This window comes from Anolis carolinensis, chromosome 1 (assembly GCF_035594765.1).
Source record: "Anolis carolinensis isolate JA03-04 chromosome 1, rAnoCar3.1.pri, whole genome shotgun sequence".
NCBI classification, from domain to species: Eukaryota; Metazoa; Chordata; class Lepidosauria; order Squamata; family Dactyloidae; genus Anolis; species Anolis carolinensis.
In genome coordinates this window covers 35,014,401-35,032,018 of record NC_085841.1, presented here as the reverse complement: position 1 = coordinate 35,032,018, position 17,618 = coordinate 35,014,401, and the positions used below count along the sequence as shown (strand labels likewise).

At 38.5% G+C, this 17,618-nt stretch overlaps 1 protein-coding gene and 1 long non-coding RNA gene across 3 annotated transcripts in view; both read right to left on the bottom strand.

Moving 5' to 3' along the window:
* Window positions 1-11,334, bottom strand: part of LOC134296688 (uncharacterized) — a 50,141-nt gene extending 38,807 nt beyond the window's left edge. Inside the window, exons 1-2 of one of the 2 annotated variants that reach the window (XR_010003513.1) lie at window positions 8,020-11,334; window positions 5,214-5,330 (exon numbers count right to left, since the gene is read on the bottom strand). This is a non-coding gene — a long non-coding RNA (uncharacterized LOC134296688). Of the gene's footprint in view, window positions 1-5,213 lie in introns of both variants that reach the window. The other variant, XR_010003512.1, reaches the window with a different exon arrangement.
* tgfb2 (transforming growth factor beta 2) overlaps window positions 1-17,618 on the bottom strand; it is a 106,251-nt gene that overhangs the window by 78,062 nt on the left and 10,571 nt on the right. The gene's annotated exons all lie outside the window — the stretch shown is intronic.

Here is a 17,618-nt window from a genome sequence, read left to right as displayed (position 1 = left end):
GAATTATCTGTAACATTAAAAACCGTTTGAAACATCATTTCCAAACAGTTGAAAGACAAAAGCATAAAAAGCTGCACACTGTGCTATTAAAAAACAGTGCCTGAAACTCTGTCAGATTTTTAAAAAAGAAGAAAAAGAAAAAGAAATTGCCTATCAATGGAAAGACAATATGCAATGGGTTAGCCTAACCTCCGTAATGAAGAAGTTTTAGAATCCAGGACTGCTCATTACACACATAAATGAAACATTAATTTCATTCTAGAACAAGGGAGTTACATCTAGCCACTACAGAAATAGGGCACTTTGGCAAAGTGTTTTAAGCAAAGGCCATTCTCTGTGCACCAGTCTATAAAGACTAAACTCCATTTTTGTCAGTTCCACTAAAGCAAGAAGCTGTGGAGATTACAGTAACTAACTGTTATACCAAGTGAGCGATGTATAAGAGCATATTTATATTTAAATTTCTTTGCTGCTATGCCAAAACAGTGGCAGTGAAAGTTTCTTGTATATAACCAGCATGCCTCTCTGTATGCTTGTAATGTCAAACTATGATGGCCTGTCAGATATAGAAGAGTGATCTTGGTGAGAAATGCTGGCAAGAATTTCAAAGATGCCTTTCATGAGAAAATATGCCATTACACAAAGCTCTTGGCATATATTTGCCAAACACGCATCAGTAATCTGTCAGGATAGCAACCAGGTGGTTGCTGTCAACTGTGAAACACTTCCTTTCTTTATCTAATAGTAGAATGCCACATCAATGCATATCTTCATCCTCTTGAATTAACAGCCTAATACCTGTTGCAACTATTTGAAATTGCCTGATTTCATTCATAGATTTGGCAAATCATCTAGTCCAACGTTTTGTTTAATGCAGGATCTACAATGTAAGAGGTAGCTAGCTAGATACAGTATTCTTGTGAGATGCCTGTTCAGGATCTTCAAAAGGTCTTTACATTTTTAAATACCTGTGAGCAAGAGTTCCAATGGAGTGGAGCTACCACTGAGAAAACATAGTCCCTAATCCAGTGGTTCTCAACCTGTGGGTCCCTAGACGTTTTGGCCTACAGCTCCCAGAAATCCCAGCCAGTTTACCAGCTGTTAGGATTTCTGGGAGTTGAAGGCCAAAACATCTGGGGATCCACAAGTTGAGAACCACTGCCCTAATCTTCCAAGCCACTTTGGTGAACCATGTGGGCATCTGATGCTGATCTAACATCTTAAGTAGGCCTGTAAGCTAGCTGCCACATTTTGTATCAGCTGCAGTTCCAGACCATTTTCTAAGGGCAAATCTTCAAAAAGGTGATCCTAACAATGTAACCTGCTTTGGAAGTAAACTTGTTCCAAGAGTAAATTCCCCAATCCTACTGACTAGATAATGGAAACACATGGTCTTCTACATATTATTATATTGCAGTTGTCATCATCCCTCACCATTGGCTATGCTGTCTAACGTGGATGAGAGTTACAATACAACAATATCTGGAAGCCAATACATTCTATACTCCTGTTAAAAAGAAAGCCATACAACTAACACCATAAAATATCTAGTCATCTTTAAAGTCAAACACAGTATCCTGCTGTTGCATATGACTTGCTCCAAATGTGTTTTTCCTTAAGATAATTGACAATTTCTATTATCTGCCTGATATTCTTTTTCATTTGAAAGATTGTCCAATAAAATTGATTGTGTAGAATGCCCCACTGTTATTTCAGCCTTCATTTTCTTTCCAATTAATATAGCCGATTTGTAGCTATCAGAAAGTTTCGTGCTCAAGCTAACGTGCACTGAAAGTATGAGTTTGCATTTACCCTTGGAGAACCTTTCAGATATAAGGCCTGTGCTGGCTCTTAAATGAGTAACAGCTTTGGCAGAAGGAATGCTGGAAAGACATTAAAACATGTTTATTTGGAAGGTCTTCATGGGCCGATCATCATTTATTATGGGAAGGGGTGTGCGTGTGGAATACCAGGAAGGTACAGTGCATAAACTCATGCTTATTTCCCTGAATTCTAAAACCACATGCTATGACCATCTTGCAGCCATATGCTGTTGCCAGATGACAACTGCTATCAAATGCTGCTACCAATAATCTGCCAGTATGTTTATTTTTTCCTCCTTTTTGGTGTTACACTTCACGTAGAACTCTAGCTCAGATGGCAATTCAAAGGCAAAGAACCACATGTTCAAAAAGAGATATTCCAAAATATTCTGTGACTTCAACTCGCTTTTTAAAGAAATTACCTAGCAAGAGTACATTCAAATCCTTACTATTTCTTGATTGAATTTAAAACACAAACAGGCAAACACTCCTCACTTCCATCCCCACCATCCTTCATGGATTATTTACTATACATACCAAAGACTTATCTATCAAGCAAAGGAAAATGAGCGGACTAGAGTCAATGTAATTCCAGCACAATTCAAGAACTTCATTATTTCCTACATGCAGTCTTTGTTCTAGTTTCTTTCATTGGCTTTGACTTATAGTGACTCTATGAATGAGAAACCTCCAGAAGTCCCAATTCTTAACAGCCCTGCTCAGGTCCTACAAATTCAGGGATGTAACTTTATTAGTCTATCCAATTGTAATGCGGTCTTCCCCTTTTCCTATTCCCTTCCACTTTACCAAACATAATTGTATTTCTAATAAGACACAATGTCTCACGATGTGTCCAAAGTACAATAGACTCAATTTAGTTATTTTCACTACCACACTTCTAGGCAGAGTTTGTGGTAGATTTATTCTCACATCTATTTAAAAAAATACCTTTCAGGCAGTCTGAAAAATTCCCTTCCAACACTACATTTTAGATGAGTCTATCCTGTTCCTGTCAGCTTTCTTCCTATTCAATTTTTACAACCATACATAAAAACTGAACAAACTAACACGGACGAGCCTGATAAATTGATCTACTTCATAAATTTTCTTATTTTGATTTCTTGACTACATTCTATTAATGACATAGTACAACAACTCCTTTAGATGTTTTGATGCCACAATACCTGCAGCCCCCCCCAAAAAAAACCCAGCTTTGTGGAGAGAGCTCCTAGTTATTCTGTAGAAGTTTTTGAGTGCTCAAGAAGTGTAGTGTGAAGGAGAGACTGCCTCTCAATTACTAGCTTCTGCACCAAACAGAGCCCAGAGACTTACACATCAGTTCTAGAAAATACAGATCAGAACATTTTATCAATCAGGCTCAACAACATTAGGGCTTGATCACATTCCATTCTCTGCCTCTATAGTGATTCCATAACTATTGTGGGATCTCTAAATTCACTATCACTTTCATGGCTGCTCCAGGTTAGAGCTTTTATCGTATCAAACCATCATCAGGAATAGGTTTCAACATCTGAATGGCCCTTATACATCTAGGGACAACTCCAGAAGCAGTGACTATAAAATTAAGAATGGATTTGCTACTTCTGTAGTAACAGTTCCACCTGTTGTCCTCGAGAAAATTAGTCATTTCTATTTTAGCTACATGGCAAAGTACTCACAGGAAGCTGCCTTAGTCAGAGTATTAGTCTATTTCAGGGGTCTCCCAAGTAAGATCTGTGGACCAGATGTGGCCCTCCAAGGTCATTTACCCACCCCAACCCTGCCCTAAACTTTAGACTTAGAGGCATCCTATGTCTGAAATGACTAGAAGGCACACAATAATCCTAATTAACTTGACTATCTCATCAGGCAAAAGCAGGCCCCACTTCCCATTGAAATACTGGTAAACTTAAGTTGGTTAAAATTGTTCTTCATTTTAAATATTGTATTGTTTTTTCATATTTTGTGCACTACAAATAATATATGTGCAGTGTGCACAGGAATCCATTCTTGTTTTTAAACTATAGTCTGGCCTACCAACATTCCAAGGTGAACTGGCCTTCTGCTGAAAAGGTTTGAGGCTCCCTGGTCTATTTAGATCCTATACTCAAATAATGAAAAGATTTTCATAGGTCAGCAATGAAAGCCAAGGTATCTAACACACAATAAGAAGATGCACATTGCAGAGTTGTGCAGCAGAAGTGTGCTGGACCCTGAAGGTCACCAATGCGATAGTCAAGGCATTTAACCCATAAGAACAGGAAGCAGAGTTGTGCAGCAGAAGTGTGCTGGGCCCATAAAATGATAAGAGAATGCTAGTGTTCGTGCAGGCAGCAGTTAGGCATTCTGATTGAGGAGCAAAGATAACAATAGCTTAGAGACAAAACTGAAGACTTATGGAAACTCCATTCTAAGATACAAATGTTTCAGTAGATGATAATCTAAATAGCTCAATTCTAAGGAAGAGCAGAAAGAGCAGAAAGTTGGGAAGGAAAAAAGTAGAGAAACATCCCTATCAATTTACATTACAAAGGAGTCAGAATAGGCAGGCAAGTAGGAAGGACTAGTTGAATCACTAAAACTATCTAATAGGCTTGTGCATTTGTATGGAATTACTTACCTTTTCTAGTTGTTCCATTCGTATGGCTCTGTTTCCATTTCCGTCCGCCGCTTATGGAAGCGGGTGTCTATACAAATGGGCTTTTCCATGCCAGGTACAAAAAAATCAAAAAAAATCAGGCTTTGGGTGGCAAAGCACCAGGCCTGGCAGCCAGGGCCTACAAGCCATCGAGTGCTCGATTCTTGTAGGCCCTGCAAACTAGGCCTATGAGACATCAAGCACTCGATGCTCGATTGTAGGCCCTTCAAGCTGGACCTACGAGACACTGAGCGCTTAATGGCTCATTGGCCTGGCAAGCAGGGCCTACAAGAATTGAGCGCCCAGTACTTGGCTGAGCCAGAGCCTACAGCCAAGTGCCAACTAAATGGCTACCATCCCTCTCTGTCTTTCATTTCATTGTTTCTTTTGTTTCTGTGGGGTTGCACCATTCCGTGCAATCCGGATGGATGAAACAGTACAGTACAAAACCACGAAACAAACAGATGAAACAGTATTCGGGCCTTACTCTACTATCCAACCCTATTACAAATTCACACTCTGAGGCATTCTTGATGCTCCAGTGCAAAGCTATGTTGAACTTCCAAGAATATCCCCATTGTATAGAGCAGTGGTTCTCAATCTATGGGTCCCCAGATGTTTTTGGCCTTCAACTCTCAGAAATCCTAACAGCTGGTAAACTGGCTGGGATTTCTGGAAGTTGTAGGCCAAAACACCTGGGGACCCACAGGTTGAGAACCACTGATGTAGCGCTTTCCAGGATTTGAGCTTACCTGATGATGCCAGGGATTGAAGTGGAAGCCATCTTCATGCAAACCATGTGTTTTGCCATTGCACAAATTCTGGCAGGTTTATACACAAATACAGATATACATACCACATTCCTGAAACTGCCAGAAATCAAAGATGAGAAACTGCTGTGGTTTTTATCACAGTATAGTCTCCAAGTTGCAATGTTCTTACTTGCTAACACAGTATAGTGATTTGAGTGCTGAAGTATGACCTTGGGAGACTAAAGTTTGAACCCTTACCTATGGAAAAACTTGGGCAAAGTATACTCAGAATGAATCTTTCCAAGAAAACCCTATTATAGTGTAATAATAAGTTTAAGTCAACTTGAAAGTCAATAACAAAACCCCAACAAATTGTCTGCAAGCACCCAGCTTTTTTCTATAGTTAATAATAATAATACTATAATATAATAAAACTGTATTTATATCCCACCCTATCTCCCCAAGAGGACCCAACATAAAGAAAACATTCAATTACCAAAAGGGAAAACCATACAACAAAATTAAACATCATAAAACAAAAATAAACAATCCTACTAAAACAACCACAAAAATTTAAAATCTAGTTTCAATTTACTCCATCAGACGGGTTCAAAATACCAATGGTCGGAATTATAGAATAGACACGGCCAGCTATGCAAGGGCTAGGCAAAAGGTTAGTGCAACAGAGTATCATAGGGCCGGGGAAGTGGATAAAGTGCAGAGCAGGCTCCTAGCCAATGGCCAAGGGAAGGGCCTAGGGACTAATCATCCTTGAAAACCTGCTGGAACCACCAGGATTTCAGGTCCATATGGAAGGACAGAGTAGGGGCTTGCCTAATTTCTGTGGGGAGTTAAGAGGTCCTGCGTGTCATGATTTTATGAAGGTATCACATCAAACACAAATGGCCAATGTTACCAAAATCACACAGATAAGAATATCCCCTGAGCGTTTGTTTTTTTAAAAAAACATATTTACTTGACTCTAATGCTTACCAGTTTTGGTTAAATTACCTTACCAAAATTAGGATGCGCATTAGATTCGCATAATACGGTAGGTAATCTTATTGCTGGGCCAAAGCAAAAAGGGAAGCTGCTTCAGTAGCACCTGGAGCTCCTATTTGAAGGACCTCATCTGTAATTTAATTGTCATAGCTTAATGCTATCCAATCCTGGGATTTGTAGTTTGGTGAGGCAGCAGCATTTTTTGGCAGAAAAGGTTCAAAACCTTGTGAAACTACAGCCCCCATGACTCCACAGCATTGAACCAGGGCAGTTAAAGTGACTACATTATACAGTGTAGACGCACCCCAAGGTTTTGTTTTCCATTGCTGAAAGCTTTGGTGTTCTAACACTTCTGTTTTTAAAGAAAGAATTCTAAGCAGGCAGCAACTGTAATGGCTACATTACAAAGAGTGCACTTTTTACTGCTGCACATTATATTTGACAGAAAATCCTCTTTTTTTTTGGTTTCAGGGTTTTGAAAATTGAGGTGCGCATTAGATTTGATGGTGCATTTGACTTGAGTAAATACAGGTACAGTAGAGTTTCACTTATCCAACACTCGCTTATCCAAGGTTCTGGATTATCCAACGCATTTTTGTAGTCAATGTTTTCAATACATTGTGATATTTTGGTGCTAAATTCGTAAATACAGTAATTACTACATAGCATTACTGCGTTTTGAACTATTTTTTCTGTCAAATTTGTAGTATAACATGGTGTTTTGGTGCTTAATTTGTAAAATCATAATGTAATTTGATGTTTAATAGGCTTTTCCTTAATCCCTCCTTATTATCCAACATATTCGCTTATCCAACGTTCTGCCAGCCCGTTTATGTTGGATAAGTGAGACTCTACTGTATATGTTGATCATCCTCTTCCCAAACCCCAAATATTCCAAAATCCAAAATTATCCACGAGTGTCTGAAATACTAACATCTCCGCTTTCTTATGGTTCAGTGTATGCACAAAATCTTTATAAACACTGAATAAAAGTAGCTTTGGTTCTGCATTTATAATATTTATATGAAACATAAATGAATTTCATGTTCACACTTGGGTCCCAACTACAAGATATTTCATTAAGCATATGCATGAAAACATAGGTATTCGAAAGTCCAAAATCCAAAACACTTCTGTTTCCAAGCATTTTGGATAATTAATTTGCAAAGCACAGCATCAAACAAAATAAACAATATTCCCCTCGTCTGTGATTCATCCCACCTCAACAATAATTCTACTAGGAGGACAAGCAGAACAACAGAAAGTGTCCAGACCTCCCATCACAATATAAATCACAGCATTCTAATAACAGATCCCACAACAAGAGAGAATAGTCCAGATTATCCAAATTAGGGCCCTTCCACACAGCCATATAATCCAGAATATCAAGGCAGAAAATTCCACAATATCTGCATTGAACTGGTTTATCTGAGTCTACACTGCCATATATTCTAGTTCAAATAATGTGGGATTTTATTCAGCCGCCTGGAAGGGCCCTTAGTCCTCCTCCTTCAAACTGCACTTATTTTTTTCTTTTTCTACCCTGTGTTTATCTGAAACACTAGTATCCATGTTTTCATCATTAACATATTGGATAAATGGGTACTCATTAAAATAAAATGCATCTGGTTTAACTTTTCCTTTACACAATAAAATATGGGACAGTTTTCCCATAATAGCTAAAACCATATCTTTTTCTACCCATAAATAGTTGTGATCATCATTTCATCTTCTCAACCTCTTGGTTAAGCTCAAGTGAAAAATGCCCCTTATGAAAAATTTCTCTATTGAAGTAATACAATACCCTAAATCAGAATTGTCATGGATTATGGCTGATCAGTAGTCATTATTTTCCTAGAACAAGGTTAGGGAAATTATGGCCCTCCAGTTGTTGGTCAGTCTCAATTCCTCTCAGCCCCAGTCTGGTGGGGGAAATGGGGATTGTGGCATTGTAGCATGGCACTGAGAGGTTGCTAAGCAACGGTTGAAACACTAGAGCCAGCCAATCCCAGTGCAGAGAACTCTTGCGAGGTGAGGGAGGGGCTTCTGTGAGTGACAGGAGGAATTTTCAAAAGGAAGGGAAGTTCATTGGTAACAGTTGGGAAAAGACAGTTGAGGGACTTAGTTGTGGAATTCAGAGTGAAATAATAATAATAATAGTAATAATAAATATATTTGTTGCCAACCTCTCCTTGTGGCTCGAGGCAGAGTGCAACATGGGTTAAAAATTCCTACCGGCTGTTAGGAATTATGGGAGTTGAAGTCCAAAACACCTGGAGGACCCAAGTTTGCCCATGCCTGGTCTAAACTGAGTGAGAGAAAAGGTCTGATATAAAACATTTGAGTAACATCTGAACAAGGACTTTGGCTTTACGTTTTACTATCAATCTTGGATCTGTAAACCAACTTCAGACTCTGGCCTCAACCTCTGGTTTGTTAGAAGACAAACAAGCCAAGACTCCAGATTAAGCTAAGCTTTCCCACCTGGTATAATTCATGAAGAAAGATATAGGAAGAAAATAAATTCAACTGAACCATGGCATTCAAGAAGTTTTCTATGGACACATGGTTCATGGGTAAGATGCATTACAAGTAGGTAGACTCAGGCCCCTTCCACACAGCTCACTAAAATCCCACATTTTCTGCTTTGAACTGGAATATATGGCAGTGTGGACTCAGATTAATCCAGTTCAAAGCAGATATTGTGGGATTTTCTGCCTTGATATTCTGGGTTATATGGCTGTGTGGAAGGGCCCTCAGTCAAGGAAATTTCATCCCTGAGCCTGCACCCTGAGTTGGGTGGCTGATAACATTATGATTTGGAGGTCTCATTTTTCATAGAGTTGGCATGAGTCAGTCAAATTGATGGCAGTTAACAACTACAATAACTTCTTTGTGTGTGGTTCTGTTAATTCCTTTGGTCTTATATTCCATTGTTCATTCCAGATGGAATATGCCTAATGAATCAATGTAACTTGCACAAATCTTGACTTACCAACTTTCAGTTGACTCAATATATCTACTCTATTTGGAGCTCATTGGATTTAAGCCTAACTACTATAACAGGATGACTTTTGCAGAGTTATCTGCAGTCAGATTATTCTCATACATGCACACAAAAAGAAAGCATACGAGTTTCCATGAATATTAAGAACTTGCATATAACTTTTTTGCATATCTTTTATATGCCACTCTGAACTCTTTAAAATGAAGTGTTCCACAAATATGACAACTAAACTGCCCTTACATTATTTTAAATTCAGATTCTTAACATTTTGTTTTTGCCACTCCTAACTCAGGTATCTTATCTACATAATGTGTTCCAGTTTCTGTGTTGTTCAGATAGAGAACCAGTTTGATGTAATGGTGTGATTGTTGGACTGAGAGAGACTGGAGTTCATCCTTGCTCCATAATCCAAACCCACTGGATGAGTAGAGGCAACCCACACTTTCTCAACTTTAGAGGAAGGCAGTAGCAGGTGTCTTCTGAATAAATCTTGCACAGAGAACTCAGTGATAAGGCTTCCATAAACTGGAGTCAACCCGATGGCACATAAAATATGGACATACTGTATTTCTTTCATTCTTCCCATTACCATTCTGTACCCTCTTTCCTTCTGGCTGTAGGTGTTTTCCCTTTTTATCCTATGACCTTTTGCTTATCTTGTATAACTGTAATTTCCCCATATTATCAGAAATGCCTCCCTCCTTCAATCTGTAATTGTTTCTTTGGTGCCAAAGTTTATATTGATTATCAATAAATTAGCTGCATGTTTGCAAATGTATGTTTCCCAATGGATGATTTGTCCACTGTTATTTTTTCTCTCTGATGGTCATCATGCTACCCTTTATTCTTGTTCCTTTGCCTAGGTTTCAATCCCAAACCCATTTATGTGCAGGTTGGTGCTATCCAACTCTCAATTCCTCCCTGGGTTTGGGTTTTTGTAAGCTACAGGATCATCCATCCAATCGACCAGTGGCTCACTCTACCCTGGCCGAGGAACTTTGGACTTTCTCGTCCCAGGAAAACAACTTTTCCAAATTCTGTCCACTCTCAAGCACGCAGGGTATATTTAATATCTACAAATAGAGTTTTGCACCACTGTGTAAGTATTGAAAGGCCAAAAGTGCTTTGGCCCAGCTGATTTCCTATTCCTCTTTTTTTTAAAAAAAAATCCATCTAATAATTGTAAAGAGAAATATGATAAAGGGCTGTGGTGTCTACATTCTGTTCAAGACACTGTAATCATTTTTTTGTTTTTGTTTTGTTTTAACCCCCACATTCTACCTGCATTGAGAAAGCTGTTGAATCCCAAAAGTTGAATGTAATCAGAAAAACAAAAAACAAAAAACACATGCTTGGAAAACAAAAGGCCTCCTGAAGCAGTTGGATTCTTTTTAAAATTCAAGGCAGGGTTTAGAATGAGGGGATGCCAGTGTAAACACTCTGACACTGGCCAAACAAGGAAAATATCACACATTTCTATGAGAGAGAAAAGGGGATTTGGAAAGAATGAGAGATTTACTGCTACATTTTGCTGTACGTGTAGAATAATCACTGATAGACTCTCCCCAGGAAGTGTTGAAATTACAACTGCTGACACAGATCCAGCCACTAAAAATTAAATTATCTTTCCCAGAACATTCCAATTTGAGCTTTGGCAACAGCAGATAGTTTAATGCTGTTAAATGGATATATACTTTAAAAACATACATAAGGCAATCCTCTGTTTTAGGCAAGACCTCCCGCTTAGATTTTTTTTTCGCAACAATGATTTAAAAAATCAACCAGATATCTATATTATAAGACTGAAATTTAGACATCAAAGATATAAATAAAAATGTCAAAGTACAGTATGATCGTAGTGGAGGACATGCTCCTGGAGTTCACATGGATATGCAAAACCATAGAAAATAGTGAATTCTATTGACATAAAGGAAGACTTACCCAAGAATACCATAAAGGTTTACTGAATGACATGAAATGCTTAGAAAGGATTTATTTTGTTGGGTGTAGATAAACAAAACCATGGATTCGGTGCTGCAGATACAAGGATCCTTTTTGGAGATATAGAATGGGGTATTAATAATAATAATAATAATAATAATAATAATAATAATAATAATAATAGGATCATATTGTATTGAATGAATTTTTACAAGAACATTCCATAATGACTACATGTGATACAGGGCAAATGCACCTTTTGTCAATATAGCATGGATGTGATAGTGAGGTAAAGAACCAAATAAATGTGACCAAAGTCAAATTCTCAATATTCCTCCTTATCTAGTTGTTGCTGTTTCCCTTCGAGTCATTTTTGATTTATGGAGACCCTAGGAAGGTAACGGCGCACCATGCAGTCACATAACTTTAGAGGCATCTATGGACAAAATCAGCTCTTCGGAAATGGAGATGAGCACCAATCCCCAGAGTCAGACACCACTAGACTTAATGTCATGGGGAAACCTTTACCTTCACCTTAAGATGAACCTACCATGTAATAATCATGGCAAGCCTGGTTGAGAGAGTGTTTTACATTGTGTTCCTCTGAGGTGAGAGAGTATGACTTGCCCAAGATTACCTGGTAGGTTTCTATGGCCAAGCAGGGATTTGGGCCTTGGCCTCTCACAGGCTTACTACAGCACTTGAATCACAACCCCATACTAGCTCCTACTCCCTCTTGCCCACAACAAACTTTGGAGTTATCACTAGAGCAGAGAGTGTGTGGTATTCCAGATGTTGTTAGACTAAAACACCCACATTCCTCTGCTTATGAACATTGGTGGGAGATGTAGTTCAGGAGTTTCTGCAGAGCTGTGTTTTGCCCATCTCTGACTTAGAATGATGTGGCGGCTGTTAGTGAAGCACATTGTGCAAGTCAGAATTTACATTCCAGGTTATCCTTTTTTTTAAAAAAAGGACTTTAAAATAATTATTGTCCTATAAATACAATGAAGACCATTGTATTTGTGGGGGATCTGCTCCTAACCAGATATGACTAAGCCCCATTAAATTACCTACCTTCAATTCTAGGAATTCGCTAGGTCTTCAGGGTGACTCAGTAGTAATTCTGAGTAAAGCATACATAGAATCGTCTGGAAGACCCAGCAAATTCCTAGAGCAGGCATCTTCAAACTGCAGCCCTCCAGCTGTTTTGTCCTCCAACCCCCAGAAGCCTTAGCCAGCTTGTTCAATAATCATACTGCTAAAAATATGGCATTGGACATCTAATCATAGACAGCAATTTTTCTTGAATGAAAGGTAACATACACTCAGAAACTCCAAAAATACACTATAAAGCAGCCGTCCTCAGGCTGATACCTTGCAGATGAGTTGAAATACAACTCTCAGAAATCTTTAGTCAGCAAAACTATTCTTTCTGGAGTTTTCTGGAATTATTCTTCATATCTAAAAGTTATGAGGTTGGGTAAGACCACTGTAAATAGATTAGTAATAAATATCTCTCCTCCTCCCCCACTTCCTTTAGTTTAAACCAGCACTGGGCAACTGGAAACTTCCAGATGTTGTTGGACTGCAACATAATATACCACGTTTTTACTCTGTCCACCAAGATTAATAGGAACTGCAGTTTAACAATATCTGGAGGACTATAGCTGTCCACCAATAATCTAAACAATGTGCTTGATGATACACTCCTAACTTACCAAATTAAATTAGAATACCTGGAAAATACAGTTTTCCCAGACCAAAAAGACATTTTTAAAAAAGCAGTGAGAAAGAAGTGCAACATATGGTTTTGTAATGGGAATTGAAACATTTGTATGTTCTCACTAATCACATGTTTTGTCAAGTTGCAATGGGAACCTTTACTGAAAGCATAATGCACAAAGAATACCAAGATGAGAGACACTATGCAGGCATAGGAAAAATGAGGCCAATTGGAAGAGGCTCCTTCTAGGCTCCTTGACTCTGAAAGGAGAATGTTTTTTCAAAAGAAAAGAAGCCCTGCATTTTTTTCTTATGCTTTTTCACAATTAATAGCACATGTCGGGAGAGGCTCTTTAATAGTCCCAAACTCCTCATAATTGGTTAATGTGTGTGTGTGTGTGTGCCTGCGTGCTGTGTGGAGGGTGGGGTTACCAGGTCAGAATTGTCCCATGCCTTGAAACTTCAGTGTCAAAAGATGAGATCTAGGAACATCTTCACATCAGTCATATTTAAATAACAGAATGTGCAACCACAAGATGCAGCTATGACTATCAGCTTAGACAGGTTCAAGAGGGGATTATTGGAATAAGACTAACAGTGGTTATTAGTAATAGTGGCTGGTGGTTTCCATGTCAATGGGATAATGAATATACTCTTTTTTTGGTCCAGACTTAGAGGAGCGGTCCAAAGTGTAACAACCCAACCACAAAATAGGTTCAGCACCTTGGATAGTCCCTTTAACATTTGAACTAAACCCTAGATTGGTTTCACTACTCCCTGAATGGAAACCATCAACTGACACTGCTACTGATTGTAATAATGTTATATTCCCTCCAGTTTCAGGAGAACAATTCCTTTAGTAGAAAGGCAACACTAGCAGAAACATGTAATTGCATTCCTGCCTCGTTTGTGAGCTTCCCATGGGCATCCCCTGATCACTAAGAGATCAAACTGCTGGATTAGTTGAGTCCTCAGTTTGATCTAGCACAATTCTTTACATTTTTAATCTCTGAGAGGGCTAGGATTCATAGTGGCATAGAGATTTGGATGCTGATATCATTCCATGTAACAACTGTGAATGTTTATTTTTAAAAATTTATTTAACTATTTATATCCATCACCAAAATATCTGAAGATTTTATAGTGAAGTCTGAATAACACAACAAGTTCTAACAGGTTAAAATCCAATTTTAAGGTCATTTCAAATCCTGGTTCTAAAATGCCTTTAAAGGAGTGTACACTAAAACAGAAATTGACAACCCATTCAAGCTATGAGCAGTTGGCTCAAAAAGCCAAATGATGAAGATCCAAGTCTGAGGCCAGTGTTGATGGTCATCAGGCCTCCGAGTCCAAGGGAAGGACATTCTGGTGTTCCAATTTATATACACAGATGCAAAGAAAAATAATTAATATTTTCTTAAAAAGAGCATGCACCTCACCATAACAGAAAAGACTGACAAAGTGATCTCTGTGCATACTCAATGAATCCCTACAAAAGTGGTTCTCAACCTAGAGTCCCCAGATGTTTTTGGCCTTCAACTCCCAGAAATCTTAACTGCTGGTAAACTAGTTGGGATTTCTGGGAGTTGTAGGCCAAAAACATCTGGGGATCCCAGGTTGAGAACCATTGCCCTACAATGCAAGTTAACCATATGCCATTGTTGTGTAGTGCAAAAAGGCTCTAAGATTGCTATCTTAATTTGGTTCTTATCCATTCTTTCCTGGTGGCATCATGTGATCCTCAAAGAAGGCAGAAACCCAATATGCTGTACTAGTCAACTGAATTCCTCTCAGGCCAAGAGACCCACTCACATAAATATGAGCAAATCAATTCCTTGTTGATAAAGTAGAACCATACCATTGTGCATAGTTAGCTTATAATGTTTTCTTTCATTAGGTGAAATATTTACCAAAGGAAAAAAAGCAACTCCATGCGAAGCAAATATTCAAGCAATAGTGGCAATAGAAGGATAAATCACACCAGTGGCTCTCATAAAATTGAGGTGTAGACTAGAGATTCAATTTAAGGAGCAAAGGTGGGGGATGACCTGTTCTGCATTAAATTAGTTTAGCTTTCATGTGGAACTGCTATGAAAAGTATAAACAGTTGCAGTTTTTCAGGACTCTGTAAATTTATATCCCAACTTCCAAAGATCAAAGTGATAAGTTATTCTCTAAACTTCAGCCCAGTTCTTACTCAAGCAAAACTCTCAATAAGGTGAATTAAGTTCTTCCTCAGCTAGGAGAGAGAGAAAGAGGGAGGGAGACAGAATAATAATCTTCTTGTTTATACATAATAAACTATACAATCAAAGCTCTGAAGGATGCACTACCAATGAAGGGTGCATCTACACCAGTGATTCTCAACCTGGGGTTCCCAGATGTTTTGGGCCTTCAACTCCCAAAAATTCTAACAGCTGGTAAACTGGCAGAGATTTCTGGGAGTTGTAGGCCAAAACACCTGGTTGAGAACCACTGATCTATACTGTAGAATTAATACAGTTTGACTTTAATTATTATGGCTCAATGCTGTGGAATCCTGAGAGCGGTAGTTTGGTGAGGCATCAGCACTCCTTGGCAGAAAAGGCTTAAAGGCCTTGTTAAACTACAACTCCCATGATTCCATAGCATTGAATCTTGGCCATTAAAGTGGAGCTAAACGAAATTATAGATGCACTCTAATTCTCCTCAAAATAAAATAATAATTTCACACAATCTTTACGATAATGTTGGTATTCTATAGCAATACTAAAACCAAAAATATAGTTCCCTACAGCAATAAGGATGAATAAATAAATAAATCTGGGTACAATTCACAACTATTAAAACAGAGGTGGGCAACTTTGGTAAATCCAGCTGGATTTTGAGAACTGGGGGGAGGGAAGGGGAAGGAAAATAATAACTGTACAGTGGCCGTTGGGTTTGGATTCAGAACCCTCTGTGGATAAGAAAATCCATGGATGCTCAAGTCCCATTCTATGCAGTGGCGTAGTAAATTGGTGTCCCTATATAAAACAACAAAATCAAACAAAATTGTCCTTCAGTCCCCAAATTTCTAGCACTGCAGTAATTTAAAACTTCAGTTGGGCATTTAGAAATACAGTTGAGGCATCAAAAGAAAAGGGACTGTAAAAGTTAGAAAGGCCAACATCACAGTGAAGTTCAGTGTTCTAGGTGTGAAGAAAATTCAGAGTTACGCTTTCTGTAATGTTAGAAATTTGGGGACTGAAGGAAAATTTTATTTCAGGGGCAGGAATCTAATTTGAAGGAACAATGCTCTTTTTTGCCTCTCTCCTCCAAGGTGTGGCCAATGCATAAAACCCTATGAGCTGCACCATGAACATACACAGAAGATGCAAGTTAGAGGTTGTAGGAAGTATGAACTGGCCCTCTGTTAACTGGTTCCTGCCAGAGTGAATAACAGACAGTCCCATGTACATTTAATGGAAAATAATATTTGCTGGATGTATATTATTGGACTTTAATTCCCAGGAGACCCAGCCACTGTGGCCAACAGTGAGGAATGCTGCAAGCTTAATGTTCAACAACATCTGGAGGCACTCCAGCTGTGAGTTACTGTCCTTGGGAGTGTGTTTCCTAGAAAGGTTTCTATCTTTCAGGCTTATACATTACCAAAAGTAGCCTATTTTCTCATGGAAGTAATAAATGGTTCAGACAAGTAAGCTTTAAAAAACCTGGTTCTCTTTGGAAAGATGCATAAGTTAAATATATGTTGTTGCTTCTCTTATTATGGTGGTATGCTTTCAAGTCACTCCTGACACATTGGTGAACAAACACATGAGCAAATTAAGAACAAGATCAAGAGAATAGGCTGTTGTGGGTTTTTCAAGCTGTATGGCTATGTTCCAATAGCATTATCTCCTGGTGTTTTGCCTGCATCTATGGCAGGCATCCTCAGAGGTTTGTTCAGAAGTCTATTGGAAATGAAGCAAGTGGGGTGTGTATATATCTGTGGAATGTCCAAGGGGGGAGAATGAACCTCCATGCAAATATACCCTCACTGATTGATTTTGCAGCTGTAAGGCTACTCAATGCTGATCAAGTTTGCTAATTGCAACTTGCTTCAAACTGCCAAGAGTTCTTTCTCCCACCCTGGACATTCCACAGATAGATAGATAGATAGATAGATAGATAGATAGATAGATAGATAGATAGATAGATAGACACACACTTCACTTGCCTCATTTCCAACATATCTCTGAGCAAACTTCTGAAGATGTCTGCCATAAATGTAAGCAAAATGTCAGTAGAGAATACTACTGGAACATGGCCATTAGGCTTGATCGATCCATGAAAAATTTGATTCTAAACTCGTTTCAAAACTAGAGGGGGCAGTTTTTCGTTTTTGTTGCTATTTACGAATTTGGCCCCCAAAAATTTTCGAAATTAACGAAAATTCGTTATTTTCTAAATTAATTCGTTAATGGCGGACGCGCATGCGCAATTCCCAAAAACAGCACAGAGGGAGAGGACTTTACAGGACTCTCCCACCCTCATTTTTTGAGTGATCTTCTTCCAACTTGGTACAGTGGTAGAACACATTTAAAACTGATAGCTCACCAAAATTTGGAACGTTTCCCTTATCCTCTGATTTTTGGCGAATTTTCATAGCTTTTATAATAAACCATTTTTTAATAATTGCAGAAATCTGTTCCTGGTTTGAAAGTCTTATTTCCTGTTAAATTGGGTTGTCTTTACTGTGAAAGTCA